The sequence below is a fragment of the Lampris incognitus genome, chromosome 21 (genome assembly GCF_029633865.1).
Source record: "Lampris incognitus isolate fLamInc1 chromosome 21, fLamInc1.hap2, whole genome shotgun sequence".
In the NCBI taxonomy this organism is placed as follows: Eukaryota; Metazoa; Chordata; class Actinopteri; order Lampriformes; family Lampridae; genus Lampris; species Lampris incognitus.
The window spans coordinates 21,194,946-21,212,095 of record NC_079231.1 but is presented as its reverse complement, the minus strand read 5'-3'; positions in this window follow the sequence as shown (position 1 = coordinate 21,212,095).

The following is a 17,150-nucleotide window of genomic DNA, read 5'->3' as shown; positions in this document are numbered from 1 at the left end:
GCATCCTGTGGGCCCAGGGACCACGGCCCTGCCCGGAGCTGTGCCCGAAGAGGAAACACAGAGGGCGGTCTGTGGGGCGAGCTAATCTAACTTCTAGCCCGTGCAGCCCGGCCTTTCCCATAACAGCACTAACTAGCGTTGACTGTGTTGTCGTGTTGAGTGTAGGGGAGGTGTGTCGAAGGTGTCTAGTGGGGGAGTTGGCGTTACATAAACCGGAGCCTGGTCTGCGGTGACGGGTGGGACCGGGGATCACGGCCCTGCCTGGAGCTGCACCTGAGGAGGAAACACCGAGGGCGGTTTGACAGGACGCAGAAGTAGGGCAGGCTAAGCTAACTGCTAGCCCGTGCAGACCGGCAGTTCCGACAGTCACCCTGGCGTTCATTCTCTTGGACAGTAATTTTTTTTGTGTAGTTGGCAGAGGTGTAAAAACCCCACCCAGAAAGTAAAAAACCCTAACTGTGTCTTTACTCCACCCGTGTACTAAACCATTAGATTGCACTGACTAGTTTCCCAAATCAGCTGGTCTAATACATGGATGGAGTAAAGACATGGCTAGGGATTTTTACTTTCTGGACCGGGTTTTTACACCTCTGGCAGTTTGTATATGTGTTCTTGTAGTTTTTAGATATGTGCTTTTGTCTTTGTGTTGCACGGCTGTGTGCTGGGGGGGAAACTATATTGTTGATCCTGATTCCTGATTTTCATAAGTGGGTGCCTATGAGAGCCACAGTCATTTGATTCCCATGCCCAGTTGTTCCAGATCGTTTCCGGGTTCATGCTGTCCTCCCAGTAATAGCGTTTTCTCTCCAAATAAGAGTTTTGTGTTGCCCTCAAAAGCTCAAATATGGAACCCATTTGTATTTAGTAATGGGTCAAAATGATTGTCTCGATACATCGAGCCCTGCTGCGGTCTGAGACATAACTCAAGGCCTGTATTCCTAAAAACGGTTGAGCGTGGGCATACCAGCGTTAGGTCACTTATTTGGATCACAAGACCCTGTAAACTTCGCTTGTACCTATAAAGTCAAACTGATCCTGGCTAACTCCACTCATGCTCCGAGATGCTTTATAAAGAGAGGCATCAGTAGGCGGGAGAGCGCCTCGCCTCCTCGGGGCCTCGGAGGATGATAACCGCAGCGTAAAATCTCCACTTTGGCTTTTAATCCTCCTGAGGGCATACAATCGCCGCACTCGCCACATACAAGCTTTTACCGAAGGCTGTTACTTATCTGAGTGGGTTGCCAGGATTTCCATTTTTTTTTGCATGGAGCTGAAGACTCGCCAAACTGGAGTTTAGCCGGGTGTCACGGACGCTCTCTCTTCGTCTGTGTACGGATGCGTATCACGTCGGTTATCCGTGTATATATTTGTTCCTGAGGTGAAGTTAAAGATCCTCTAGCTCCTCAGCAAGGCTGTTGTTGGCCTTCTGTTTACTGTTCTTTACCGTCCCGCTCATTGTACTGCACACTGTGCGGTGCGTTTCGCAGGGCCAGCGGGGAGACTTGCGGGGCTCAGCGCAAAGTCGATCACGTGGGGGCTCGCACACGTGACTTTATCATGGATGTGCACACTTGTCTTTTTTCTTTCGCATGCGTGCCGTCAATTGTTTTGGGATGGATTAATTCCCATGGATGAAATTCTCACGTAAATAGTTAATGAGAACGATACAGACTTCACATGCATAGAATTCGGTATACATCTAGGCCTGTGGGTCCTTAACTAAGTTTGCCAAAACCACTGACTAATTGAAGGGTTGTTTTGTAGTCGATTTGGCATCTGTCTCTGTGACGTGTGTCTCTGTGCCAGGAGTGCTGCCAGCATCACATACGTCTCCCTTTACTGTTGTGATGTGCAGCCTGCATACACACTGCACACAGATGAGCTTCGGCTGCTACACGAATGTGAAATTAGACTTACAACCATGGAGGAATGTTTTCATGGCTTCAAGATCTTAAAACAACATCGAGAAGGCATTCATTCAATGCACACATTATAGGTCTTAGCTGGCTAGCCTATCATTAATTCCACTTCCGGTGTGGGAATATGGTGGTGCAAATTCGCGTTTGCAGCCGCCACACCCTGTACTGGTGTGGGAAGATGGCGGCGCAAATTTACGTATGCGGCGGCCTCACCCAGTACCGTCCATGCAGTGGCTTTGTCCAGGTCTGCATCTAAGTTTTGCCTTCGTTTTGATGGTTGGGAGAGCTGGCGCTGGAGCCTCTGGGAGAGCTTGGTCTGCTGCATCCTGTGGGCCCAGAGACCACGGCCCTGCCCGGAGCTGTGCCCGCAGAGGTAACACCGAGGGCGGTCTGACAGGACGTGGAAGCGGGGCAGGCTAAGCTAACTGCTAGCCCATGCAGACCAGCAGTTCTGATAACACCAAGGGCGGTCTGGTGGCAGCTTTGCCTAGCCTTGACTGTATTGTCGTGTGGAGTGCGGGGAGGTGTGTTGAATGTCTTTGGCTGGGGGAGCTAGCGATGGATCAGCCGAGGGAGCTTAGTCTGCTGTGTCCTGTGGGCCCAGTAACCACGGCCCTGCCTGGAGCTGTGTCCGAAGAGGAGACACTGAGGGCGGTCTGACAGGATGCGGAAGCGGGGCAAGCTAAGCTAACTGCTAGCCCATGCAGACCGGCAGTTCCGACAGTCATCCTGGCTGGCGTTCGTTCTCCTGGACAGTTTATTTTTTTTTGGACATGTGTTTTTGTCTTTGCGTAGCCCTGCTGTGGACTGGGGGAAATGATGCTTCGTTTAATTTCATATACACAAATGCATGGCCTGAACTGACAAGTGTTTCTGATTCTGATTAGACTGAGTCAGGTATAAAAACAGTTGTCACTTTAAAACTAGTTAAATCTGGCATCCCTTTCCAATTATGCAACCACTCTGGCTGGGTGAACACCTCGGTCGTTTTTGCAAGAAATGCATCCTTGAGAGGCCCTATATTTTTCCTTTCCCTTTATTTCTTTCTTTTTCCACCTCCAGCTCATACTGCTCCCCTCCGTCTTTCTCTGCTCGTCATTTCATGTGGGCCGAGTACAACAGCATATCTTCTTTTCAAAGACACTCATACTTGATGTAACGATGTGATGTATGAATAAATAAAAGGGGGCCCAACTTAAGTAACATTGCCATATGTCACAACAATGTCATAACTCGAGTTGGTGCAAGTTATTTGAGTCAATCGCAGGCTTACATTTTTTAGCAGATTTTTTTTTTCCTCGCTCTTGCAGGGGCGGAGTCCTCCAAGGTACCAGGCCCAGTGCCATCCTATTTTACCCCCCCCCCTCCGTTCTGTGCTGCCTGTACTGATTTGAAGAAGTTGTGCACTGTGAGGCTTAGGGTCTGGAAACCAGGTGTCATGCTCAGTCCCGTATTTTGAGGTGGGATGGGGAGACTGGCGTGATTCACAAGGAGGGGGAGGGAGAAAAATACTGCAGAGTTCTGGCATTGCTTCTTCCCTGAGTGACAACTGGGGGACGTGAAGGCAAGAGATTGAGCGAGCGAGAGAGAGAGAGAGAGAGAGAGAGAAAGTTTGCATGACACTACAAACAAATAGTGTGTTGGTTGTTTGTTGCACTTGAGTGTTTTTGTGTGAGTGTGCACATATTTCACCCATACCTCTATGTTTGTATGCCCTTTCTTACAGTGCTCTTTTTTGCAATCCATGTCAACTGCTGTGTATGTAAAAATATGAATTATTGCATTCATAAGAGTGTGTGTGTGTGTGTGTGTGTGTGTGTGCAGCAAAGGAAAATTGAGAATCTGCTGGAGGCAGCAGCGTATTTCTCTCTCAACTATAGCACCTTGGGGATGCCATGTTCCCCGGCACAACCGCTGCTGCACATGCTTTATTAACTCCTAAAACGCAAGGCGTCTCATTTTTCTTTCATTTTACCCCCCCCCCTACTCGCTTTTCAGCTGCGCGCTCGTTTCGGCACCCTGTGGCGGTATTTTCTCATTGTGCTCTCTCCCAGAGCTTTCATATGCCTCAGAAATTAACAGTTTCATTTTGTTTCCAAACAAAGTGCGGCAGCGTAGGAGTGGCGCAATTAATAGTGACTTCTGCGAGGGTTCAAGTGTTCTGGGGTTCTTGTTGTTGCTGCTCTTATCGCAGATATATTCAAGAAGGGGCTAATGAGATTAACATATCGCCATCTAATCTCACCACCAATACAATCCTTCTGAAATGCGGAAATCTTAAAGAAAAGAAAAGACTTTTGATCATTTGATGTATAAATGACTGCTATGAGATAACAAATGCAGATGCTGAGAAGACTCAGCATCTATAGCTAGCTATTTTCTTTGAAGGGAGGGTCCGATGAACAGGTTTAACATACTAAACTACCTTTACACTTGCTTCAGTTTTCATCAACATCTGACCATGGTCGCCTCACAGCAAGAAGGTCCTGGGTTCGAGCCCCGGGGTAGTCCAACCTTGGGGGTCGTCCCGGGTTGTCCTCTCTGTGGAGTTTGCATGTTCTCCCCATGTCCTCTTGGGTTTCTTCCGGATGTTCCGGTTTCCTCCCACAGTCCAAAGACATGTAGGTCAGGTGAATTGGCCATACTAAATTGTCCCTAGGTGTGAATGTGTGTGGGCCCTGTGATGGCCTGGCGGCCTGTCCAGGGTGTCTCCCTGCCTGCCGCCCAATGACTGCTGGGATAGGCTCCAGCATCCCCGCAACCCTGAGAGCAGGATAAGCGGTTTGGGTAATGTATGGCTGGGAAGGTCCAATGCAAAACAACCTTAAACTAAATTAGTATGATGTATCAAACTATATTACGTCTTTCTTTGTGGCTCCCAAAAGTAATTGCTGGTTAGAATTGTTGCAAAGAAGAACATATTTTATTGGAGGTGTACATCGTTTTGACAAACGCCTCTACTTTTTTTTTTCTTTCTTATTTGAGGGACTACAATGAGTGGTATGTTTGATTTTCCAGGTACCTCCCCCTACAGGCAAAGAGGTTGTAGATTAAGAAACTCTGCATCCTCGGGCTGAAAGAAACTCCTACTAGCAGACTTCGCTAGTTTGAAAATAATGATTTCAAACAATCTTGAGGCTATACATTGGATGAGGACACATTTCATCAGATTTTAATGAAGTTGTAAATTGAAAGCTACCATTTTGAGCTCCAATATACCATGGAGGAGATAAGCAAAGGTGTGTCTCGGCAGCTCTGGCTCCTGCTGGAGAAGAACAAGAAACCGCCACGGAGCCGCTTCGGGGGAGTGACCACTAGTTGTGTCAGTGTGGAAACTGTGCCTCACTGCCAGCTTTTTCCGGCTTCCGCCTCATGAGATATGGCTTCGTCAGATTGATAACTGCTGTTTATTTTATTACTCTCTCTTCGCTATTCTCCCCTAACCTCTTCATTTTTCCTACTGATTTTGCTATTGTCTGTTCTTACCACTTATCACTACATTGTCTAGATTTATGTCACAAACAACTCTTGAGTTAGTGGGCAGCCTTTCATTCCTGGTTTGTTTGCTAGCTTTGAGCTTAGCCTAGCTTAGCAGTTAGCGGTATTGCGTTTGCAGTCATAGCAGCCTTGTTAAAATAATGGTGTTTGATGACTCTTCCTCAGTTACATATAGGTTGTCTCTACTAGAGGGACATGTCCATGAGTTAGAGCAGCTTCTTTCGGCTAGGATTTTGTTAGACGTGATGGGAACTACGGATAGCCTTAGCCCCAGGCTTGACAGCAGACCCGCTATTGTTAGCACTAGCTCAGCCTCCTCAACAGATGCGATGGAGTTTGTCTCTGTGTACAGGCGTGGAAAGGCTTGCAAGAGAAAGCCAGTGGTCTTGTGGCCTGGTCTGCAGTCACCTTTCAAGACTGCAAACCGATTTTTGCCCCTCACCTCCCTACTACTGATCACTTCAACAAGACGCTTAAATTTCATAAATATCAGATCACTGTCTACCAAAGCCTTATCAATAAATGATTGATTATATAACATAGTTTTGATATGATTGGGTTATGTGAAACATGGCTAAAACCAAATGGTTTTCTTTCCTTAAATGAAGCTTCCGCACCGGACTATAACTATGTCCATGCAGCTCAGGCAAATAAAGAAGCTGGGGGTGTTGCCTTGATACTTAAGTCTATTTTCAATTTAACTTCTAAACTTGAATCTAATTTTCAATCTTTTGAGGCTCTTATTCTAAGTCCATCTCCCTCAGCCATGAACAGACTCTGCTCAGTCAAAATCGTGATACTCTGTCGACCTCCTGGCTGTTGCTCACTAGTTCTTGAAGTATATGGAGGAGAATTTGTCTCAGGTCTTGTTACTCATTCTAATGAGATCCTAATTCTTGGTGATTTCAATATTTATTTCAATAAGGCTGCAGATCATGTAAGTAAAGCCTCTCTGATGCTTGTTGATACTTGGGTTCGCTCAGTTTGTTCAAGGGTGGACTCATTGCAGTGGTAACAACCTTGATGTGGTTTTATCTAAATGGTAGCTGTTTCTCATCTGAATGTCTTACCAACCACATCTGCTGTGTCAGATCATTTTCTCATTAAATTTGAACCATTATTGGCCTGTCCTGTTAATGTTGGCACAGATGTAATTGCCACTCGCCACATTGGTCCCTCCACTCTAGCTGCATTTGGCCAGCAGCTGCCTGAAGTCTTGGCTCCTTTCACTGTAGAGACTGACTCTGTTGAAAATGTCACAAGTGAATTAAATGTGGTCCTCTCTAGTGTCATCGATTCAGTTGCACCTCTCACTGCCAGAACTAGGTGACTAAAGAGGCCTGCATCCTGGTTCAATGACAATACACGTGCACGTAAGTGAGCCTGCAGGAGACTGGCACGTAAATGGTGAAAATCAAAACTGCAAGTTTTTTGCCTATCTTGTCATGAGTGTTTATTTGAAGTACAAACATGATTTAACTGCTTTGAAAGCAGCATATCTCTCTCACTTAATCTTTATTAAGAAACTTAATCCAACATTTCTCTTTGACACTGTAGCTAAATTTACTAAAAATCAGCTGTCTATTAGCTGCTCACCATTCATGGCCCATGAGTTTCTAGACTTTCTGCAGTAAGGTTGAGAAGGCCATTAGTTCTTCAACTGTTGCTGCTCCTGTAGATCCTTTCTGACCAAATTCATATCTATACAATGAGTCACTGATCGTCCCTGTTATTGCAACTTCTGAGACTATCTCTCTTGATACTTTGACCAAGCTCATGTAAGTTTATATACCAACTACTTGCCTACTTGACCGTTTTCCAGCAGAACATTTTAAAGACCCCTGGCCTTTCATGGGACCTACAATGCTAGATATTATTTATTTATCACTTACTACTGACACTGTTCCCAGCACCTTTAAGACAGCTATGGTCAAACATCTACTTAAGAAACTACACCTCGATCCAGGGTCTCATTGATAACTATCGACCAGTCTCTAATCTACCATTCTTTTCTAAACACCAGAGAGAGTTATGTAGCAACAACTTTTGATCCATATAGAAAAAAAAACAAACAAAAAAAACATCTATATGAACCTTTTCAATTGGCTTTCAGGGCCTGTCACTCCACTAAAATTGCTCTGACCAGAGTGGTGAATAATCTTTTACTCGCTATGGACTCTGATTCCACTTCTATGCTTTGACTACTGGACCTCCATGCAGCCTTTCACACAATTGAGCACTGTATACTATTAGACAGAATAAATTGTAATGTTGGTATGTCTGATTTAGTTCTGTCTTGGCTTGAGTCCTATTAAATCTGGAAGAACACATTGTATCTGCTATAATAATATTAAATCAGATTTCTGTGACATTAAATATGGCATAGCTCAGGGCTCGGTTCTTGGCCCTCTACTTTTCTCTTTATATTTCACATCTTGGCCAAATTGCACGCAGTCATAGAATAAATTCCCATTGCTATGCGAATGATTCTCTGCTGTATATATAAGGGCTGATGATTGTACGCAAATGATTAATTCAGAGGCCTGCTTGGCTGCTGTGAAAAATTGGATATCGCATTTTCTGCTTTTAAATTCAGATAAAACTGAGATGGCGGTCATTGGCCCTGGGAGACACAGACACAATTAGATCAAGTAACAATCAGCAACTCTGTTATTTCACAAAGTGTGGCAGCCAAGCCAAAAAAATTGTGGTGTTACATTTGATCTCAGCCTTTCCTTTGATAACACATAAAAGAAATCACCAAGACTACTTTTTTTTTTTTTGCTTACATAATGCAGCTAAAATTTGCTATTTCCTGCCCATGGCTGACAAAGAGACTCTAATACATGCATTTGTTTCATCCAGGCTGGATTACTGTAATATTCTATTCTCTTTTCAGGTCTGCCACATGCTAGTATTAAAATTCTTCGGACGGTACAAAATGTTGGCAGCTAGAATCTTAACTAAAACTGCAAAATTTGACCATATTACACCAATTCTTGGCTCCCTTCATTGGCTTCCTCTCCACGTTAGATCAGACTTCAAGGAGCTTCTGCGGACTTACAAAATCCTAAATGAGCTTGCCCCGTCATACCTGTCTGATCTCCTTAAATCGTGTATTCCATCTTGAGCTCTCCACTCTCAAAATACAGGGCCCCTGTGTGTACCCAAAGTTAAAAAAGAAGTTAGCCGGTGGCAAGGCCTTTTCCTATCCGGCCCCGTTCTTGTGGAATAACCTGCCTGCTGCCGTCAGACAATCGGAGTCGGATGGGTCCTTTAAATGCAACCTTATTGCTAATATTTTTGGTTTAACCTAAAATCAGTTGCCTTTAAATTGAGTACCTCATGACTTGTACCGCATGGCGGGTCAGTTTCTGTCTCAGTAAATTTACCAAGCGCTGTCCTGCCGACGTGATTATAGCATATAGATTATTGACTATTGCAAACTGTTCTCTTCTCTCACGTCTCTGCATGACGTCTTCTCCTTTCTCTTCTTCTGTGTATGTGAATGCTGTGATGTGAATCTTCCCCGTGTGCACGTGTAGTCTGTCCTCCTCCTATGTCTCCATGGTGATGGTGGTCACCACCTGGACACTGCTTGGCATCCTCCTTATCACTTTTTTTAATACCTTATAGATCCATATCCTGCTTCAGTGTTATATCCTTTTCTCACTTCGATACGTGACTGTTTTTTTTTAATGTCTCTTCTCCTTCATATGTGAATGTTGTGACGTGAGTCTCCCATGTGTGCATGTGTTGTGTGTCCTCCTGTCAGGTCTCCGTGGTGATGGTGGTCACATGGCTCGTTTCCTGGGCTGTTCCGGTGGTGTCTGGACACTGCTTGGCATCCTTCTCATCATATTCTTCATATATTTTGTAATTCCATGCTAATTCTGTTATCCTCTTTCAGTGTTGTATTGTGTAAATTGTGTAAACACAACATCCATTGCACGTTGTCCATCTTGGGAGAGAGACCCCTCCTCTGTTGCTCTCCCTGAGGTTTCTTCCTATTTTTTTCAGGGAGTTGTGCCTTATCGATGTGAGAGTCTAAGGACACGATGTTGTGTTGCTGTACTAAGGACAGCATGCCGTGTTGCCGTAAAGCCCCTTGAGGCAAACTTGTAATTTTCGATAATGGGCTATACAAATAAAATTGCCTTGACTTGAAACTGCACTACATGTACTGATGGAGAATGTTCGCTGTAGTGAACGAGAGCGGCCATATTTCTTTCAGTGGAGCGAGATCTGGATGCTGAGGGGCAAATGTTTGTAACTATACCCGCCCTGGTTTACAAGCCCATGTCTGCAGGGATGTTTTGAGGACATTTTTTTCCCCCTGATCCCCAAACTCAACTGGCACCGGAAAAAAAAAACAGACCTGCGAGATTGAGAGAGCTGTCTAATCAGGAATCAGGAGCACTTTATTTGTCATTTAATTTCATGCACTTGTGTACATGAAATGGTAATGAAGTGCCGCTTCACCCAGCTCACAGCAGTGCAACACAAAGACAAAAACATCCAAAAACTACAAGAATACATATATCCAAAATAAACAAAAAAAAATCACTGGCCAAGGGGACGAACGCCAGCCAGGATGACTGTCAGAACTGCCGGTCTGCATGGGCTAGCAGTTAGCTTAGCCTGCCCCGCTTCCACGTCCCGTCAGATCGCCCTCAGTGTTATCAGAACTGCCGGTCTGCATGGGCTAGCAGTTAGCTTAGCCTGCCCCGCTTCCACGTCCTGTCAGACCGCCCTCAGTGTTATCAGAACTGCCGGTCTGCATGGGCGAGCAGTTAGCTTAGCCTGCCCCGCTTCCACGTCCCGTCAGACCGCCCTCAGTGTTATCAGAACTGCCGGTCTGCATGGGCTAGCAGTTAGCTTAGCCTGCCCCGCTTCCACGTCCTGTCAGACCGCCCTCAGTGTTATCAGAACTGCTGGTCTGCATGGGCTAGCAGTTAGCTTAGCCTGCCCCGCTTCCACGTCCCGTCAGACCGCCCTCAGTGTTATCAGAACTGCTGGTCTGCATGGGCTAGCAGTTAGCTTAGCCTGCCCCGCTTCCACGTCCTGTCAGACCGCCCTCGGTGTTTCCTCCTCAGGCGCAGCTCCGGGCAGGGCCGGGTCCCTGGGCCCACAGGACGCTTCAGTCCAAGCTCTCCCAGCCATCAAACCAAGACCCAAACTTAGACGCAGGCGTGGACAAAGACGCTGCATGGACGGGACTGGGTGAGGCCGCCGCAAATGTAAATTAGTGCCGCCATGTTCCCACACCGGTAGTAGCTTTGCAGTAAAACTAGTGTGCTACCATTTTTGCTAACTATTGCATTTTCCCAAATAGAGACAACTTGCCTTAGCCCTTCACAGTTGTTGGCTTTTGTCCAACCGGGAGGCTAGAGCATGCCGGTCCGTTTCAGGGGGGGGTTCTCTGGACCGACGTTAGGTAATGAGACAGGGCTCGTGCGTTTTAATGTTATGTAGGCAGCTTCACATCTCGGACAGAAACAATGTCGGAGGATCCCTTTAAGTGGATTCGGCAGCCGTTTGGTGGGCAGCTCTCACAGACAGGGTGCCAGCATGCGGAGAGAGTGTACACACATTGTACACCCGGTGTGAATACTAATTTATAATACAACATACAATGAGTTTTCTTTGTAAAAAAAAAATCCACCGTGGCACAATTCGAAACCCCACAGCCGCAGAGGCGTGACTGGATTGGCGGGCATCGCCTATGCCTCTGCTGACTATCCTGACGATGCCTCCTTTTGATGCCCACACCCCTGTGGCAGGAGCATTGTGGGATACGCACAGTCTCGCTGCAGAGATTGCCATGCGCAACCTACATTTCCAACTTCCATATTCATATTGTTGTTATTATTATTTACTCACACGTGTGTTTCCTGCCACGGTGCCCAGTGCAATAACTTCACAGCACACTGGGAATTCCGTCCCGAGTCCTTGTGTAACATGTAAAACGGTGGCACGTGTTACGCCGAGGCTTGAGCGCTTGCTATTTATCTCGTACGACAAACAACCTGTGAGTCTGAACCCCCGTCCCCATATGCTCAGATCTCCATCTTGGCACTGGAGCTTGTTATTTGGCAAGGATGGCGCGCCAACACGATATGGAGGGCATGTGGGCAACACCCCCCTTCTGGAATGTCCTGGTTGGGGGGGAAAAAGCTAGCAGTGTGTGTGTGTGTGTGCGTGTGCGTGTGTGTGCGTGTGTGTGTGTGTGTTTTGGCGCAGATCGCGTGCCAGCTTTCCACTGTGCCAATCTGTAGCAACCGAGGAGCACCCTGGAGTGGCCCAACCATCAATCAGTCGTCTGCCATAGCAGAGAGCATATACACAAAACACACACCTATATATATGTATATATATATATATATGCACGCACACACGCACAGTTGCACGCGGAATGCCGACAAGCGTGAGTTGAGTGACAAGCAAGGACTCCTGCTACGTTATTAAAAGGCTGCAGCTGCCGCGTGCTTGAGTTTAGAGCAGCAAGACGTGATTATTTATTTAATTCCCACAACTGGTTATATCGGGTCTTCTTGTTGCCAAGCCCTAGATGATCATATTTCACCCATCATATTTTTTTTTAATTGTTCCACCCTTTTTTCTCCCCACCTGTATCCGCCCAATTACCCCCACTCGATGGTGTTTTAAGCCCCCGCCGTGCTCTTCAACGCAGCGCCGCATGCAAGCCACTCCCCGCCCCCTACAGTCTCGGCCAATCACAGCACTGGCGCTAACCCTAACCAGTGCTGTGATTGGATGAAACTGTTGGGGGGCGGGGAGTGCCCCCACTCTTCCGAGCCGTCCCGGTCTCCGCTCCACCCCCTCTGCCCATCCGGGGAGGGCTGCAGACCTTGATAGTGAGGAGTTTCGCCAAGCGGGGGCGTAGCACGTGGGAGGATCGCGCCCCGACCGACCTGGAGGAGGCGCTAGTGGGGCGACTAGGACGCATACCCGCATCCGGCTTCCCACCCGCATACACGGCCGGTTGTGTCTGTAGGGACGCCCGACCAAGCCGGAGGTAACACGGGGATTCGAACCGGAGATCCCATCATGTGTCACGTGACACAATATCACGTCGCCAGTTCGGATCTCTACAAAACTAGTTAATGTCATCAGATCACCAGTATTTCTGTTCAAGTTCACCTTATTGTCATATCCTATATACGTAGGAAGAGTAACACGCACATTCAGATGCAATGCCGCGCATGTGCCCTGGCTCTCAGCTAAGCTGGCCACTTTCATTAAGCTATGTTTACTCCGGAAGTGCCCCAATGACCCTTGCCTATCGAGTTTCGGGGAAAGATATTAAAGGACCTTTCCCCGGTGGGAAAGATCCAGTGTGTTTTGAAAGGAACTGCTCTGTAGGGAACTGCCTGGTTGTCTGGTTGGTGTTTCATCACCAATACACACAAAAGATGAGTAAAAATCAAAGGAATTTGTTTATTTCCTGAATAACACATCCATCCATCCATCCGTCCATCCATCCATCCGTCCATCCGTCCATCCATCCATCCGTCCTTTATCCAAGCCGCTTATCCTAATCAGGGTCGCGTGACGCTGGAGCCTATCCATCGGATGACACATCTGGCCAAATGATTTTAAAGTGGATTATGAGTAATGTTGTTCATTGCAGGACGTGCTCTCACAAAGTAGACACCCCCCCCACCACCACCCACACACCGCCGCCACCATCATTTTTCTACCCAATCGAATTTTTGGCCAATTTACCCCACTCTCCCGAACCGTCCCGGTCGCTGCTCCGCCCCCCTCTGCCGATCCGGGGAGGGCTTCAGACTACCACGTGCCTCCTCCCATACATGTGGAGTCGCCAGCCGCTTCTTTTCACCTGACAGTGAGGAGTTTCACCAAGGGGACGTAGCACGTGGGAGGATCACGCTATTCCCTCCCCAGTTCCCCCGAACTGGGGCGCCCCGACCGACCAGAGGAGGCGCTAGTGCAGCGACCAGGGCACATACCCACATCCGGCTTCCCACCCGCAGACGCGGCCAGTTGTGTCTGTAGAGACGCCCGACCAAGACAGAGGTAACACGGGGATTCGAACCGGCGATCCCCGTGTTGGGATGGCAACGTAATAGACCGCCACGCCACCTACACGCCGAAGTAGAAGCATTTTGACGTCATAATTTGTTGCGTTGGCAAATGAAAGCATTTAGTTAGTAAGCTTACACATCAGAAACAATAAGAAAACGAGCCCAACATGGCCGTTTCCGGCGTCAGACACTTTAACCGGAAATCAGCAGTAGTGTAATATCAGTAAGCGCACGCAGGTTCGCCCGTGGTTAACGCGTGTTTGCTGCGGCCCCTGACGGCGTGATTTTTTTTTCCGCACCCGTTTTCCGGGAACTCTGCCTCTGATTGGCCACCTGGATCTCGGGAAGACCCCTCCCCCCCATACTCTATCTCTGATTGGCTAACCCTATCCCTAACCCCACCCTAACCATAACCCTAACCAACGGAGGCAACGAGCGCTAGCCAATCAGAGGCAGAGTTCCCGGAAAACGGGTACGGAAAAAAAAATCACGCCCCCTGATGAGTGTCGGCCATCATACGGCAGATCGACAGACACGTGGGAAGTCAATGCTGCGCGCGCATTAAACATGAAACCCTCGTGCACTTGTTGAGGAAATGCCTGGAAGGCCAGGGCACGTCCGAGGCCGGATCCACTGGCCGGATAGGGGAAGACGAAATGGGGAAAAAAGCTTAGTGCCAAAACAGGCAATACCCTTGGCGGAGGCAGTTCCAGGAAGCACTTCCCCCGGATACAAATATGTGGGCCTGCTGCAAGGAGTTGGCAGGGGGGCAGTTACGGGGGATTACGCCGGCGTTATGAATTGCACTGGGCAGCCATCTCTCTACAGAGTCGTCCCAAACGTGCCTTTCCAACGGGAGGTTTGTTTTGCAAATAAAAGTTAAAATGTCTCCCGAATCACGCAGCCCTTTCATCGCCACAATCCATTGTTGTTCAGATAAACAAACACAAGAGCCAACAACAACAACAGCAAAACGAGGGCATGTTTTCATAAGTTGCTTTACGGATCTTTTGGGGGAAAAAAATTAACAAAATAAAATAGGTGTAAATATATATATTCGTGTCAGATGAGGCGTGCTGTGGATCGTGGCTCGGCCTCGAGGGCCATGTGAAGCTCCACAAGTAGGCGGCCCCAAGGGAGAGGACAGTCACGCTCGCTTTGAGTGACAGCCGATGTTGATGACGATGATGACCACGATGATGATGATGATGATGATGATAATAATAATAAATCAATCTTACATAGCGCTTTTCTAGTACTCAAGGTCGCTTTACAATAAATGGAGTGAAACAAGATGATGAAGATGAAGATGATGATAATAATCAGTCTTATATAGCGCTACTCAAGGTCGCTTTACAATAATTGGAGTGAAACAAGATGATGAAGATGATGATGATTCGACTTTCAATTTTGGGATCCAGATATTTTTTTTGTCCTTTATTTTTGCTGAATGTAGTCTCATCAAGAAAGGCGGAACTGCAAAACTACATTTACGTCAGCACGTGCCTGCACTATATTTATACCTGTTTTTAATTGCGCTGCTAAAATGTGGAAATATTATTAAACCGTCTCGGCTCGGGCGCCTGACGTCCCCCTCTCACGCGCAGCGGCGACGTCACGCTTCAGTTGACCCGCGCCGTTTAAAGGGAAGACGGAAATGCTGAAGACCTCAGCCGTGCCGCTGTTATTATAATTGTGCTGCCTTGGTCTGTTTAACACAGTTGGCTTGTTTGTTTGTTTATTTATGTTGTTACTTACTGTGTCGGTAATTAGTAAAAAAAATAAATAAAGGTATTTCTGAGTGATTTGTGATTTCTTTGTTGGGGAAAATGTCAGAGAATTACACTGCTAAGCCTACTGTTATGGCTATCTCATTAAACATATTGTTTTTTTATAACAGAAATATGTGGGGTTTGGGTTCTCTGTTTGGCTCTTGTTCGGTCCAGGTTGGGGACCTTTATGGGGTCAGAGCATCTCCAAAACGTTGGGTCTTTGTGGTCCAAGGAAGGACAACCAGTGAACCGGGGGCAGGGTCATGGGCGTCCAAGGCTCATCGGCGCTTGTGGGGAGCGAAGGCTAGGCCGTCTGGTGTGATCCCATAGAGGTGCTACGGTAGCTCAAAATGCTGAAAAGTCCATGGGTACTGGGATGGCACCCAGCACTTGACCTGTGACCCCGTCCACAGGGTTAGCGGTTGTGTCAGGAGGCGCATCCGATGTAAAATTTCGCCAAATCATTACGCGGATTGACGAGACTCTACCAGATCGGCCAAAGCCTGGGTTAACAATGGCTGCCATTGGAGCTGTGCCCTCACAGGGTACCGAAGGAAACTATAAAATCTGCTGTGGCGCCCCCTGTGAAATAAAGAAGAAGAAGAATCTAGACAGGTGTCAGTACACAGTGCATCACAGCTTGCTGGGTATGGGGCTGCATAGCCACAGAGAGGTCAGAGTGCCCATGATGACCATCAATAGTGCCTGCAATGGGCAGGTGAGCATCAGAACTGGACCATGGAGCGGTGGAAGAAGGTGGCCCGGTCTGATGAAGCGTGTTTTGTTTTACGTCATGTGGACGGCAGGTTGCGTATGTGTTGTTGACCCGAGGAAGAGGTGGCACCGGGATGCACTACGGGAAGAAGGCAAGCCGGTGGAGGCGGTGTGATGCTCCGGGTAATGTTCCGCTGGGTAAGCTCGGGTCCTGGCATTCACGCGGGTGTCGCTTTGACACATACCACCCACCTAAACATCACCGCAGACCCAGTGCACCCCCTTCATGGCACCGGTATTCCCTGACGGCAGCGGCCTCTTTCAGCAGGATGGTGCACCCTGCCACACTGCCAAAAACTGGTTTTGAGGAACATGACGAAGAGTTCAAGGTGTTGCCTCGGCCCTGCAAATCCCCCCAGAGCTCAATCCGGTCGAGCATCTGCGGGACGTGCTGGAAAACCAGCCCGATCCGTGTGGAGGCCCCACCTCGCGACTTGCAGCACTTCCAACACGATCTTAGTGCCAAGGTACCAGGAGGTGGTTTTAATGTTTTGGCTGATGGGTGCATTGTTGAACATAATTCCGATCCCATTAATCACTCCGCAAATGAGGCCTTTGCTAAAGGAGCTGATAGAGTTTTAGGAGGAGTCGCCGCCCCAACCCCCCGTGACACACCGTTATTCCAGACCGGGGCTTTATGAACAGCGTCGACAGTGGCAGGATTTGCACAGCGGATGTTTACCAACAACCCTCCTGCAAATTTAGGTCAGATGTGTGCCAGATTTACGCTCGGCTGCCTCTCCTACGCACACACCTACGCACAAACACAACCGCGGATATGCGCCCCCCCCTCCTCCCCCTCCTCTCTCCGGGGAGCCACAGGTGCTGGCGGTGATTTCTGTGAAATGAGAGTTCTCTCTAAATTAAGGTTTCGGCCTCAATTTGAACCTTTTTTGGGGTTTTTTTTGGGGGGGGGGGTGCCGGGCGAAACGCCACAATGCTATCATCCTGTCCGGGCCTCTTCGCCCTCTCTCACCCCCCCTCCCCTCCCACCCATCTCTCGGGTCACCTCGGTCTCGTCTCGTCCTGCGGTTTTCTCGGTCTCTCTGTGTGCTGTGCCGCTTTGATCCATTTTAGAGGATGTGCTCTTACGGAGGTTTTCAAGCCCTTGCTCT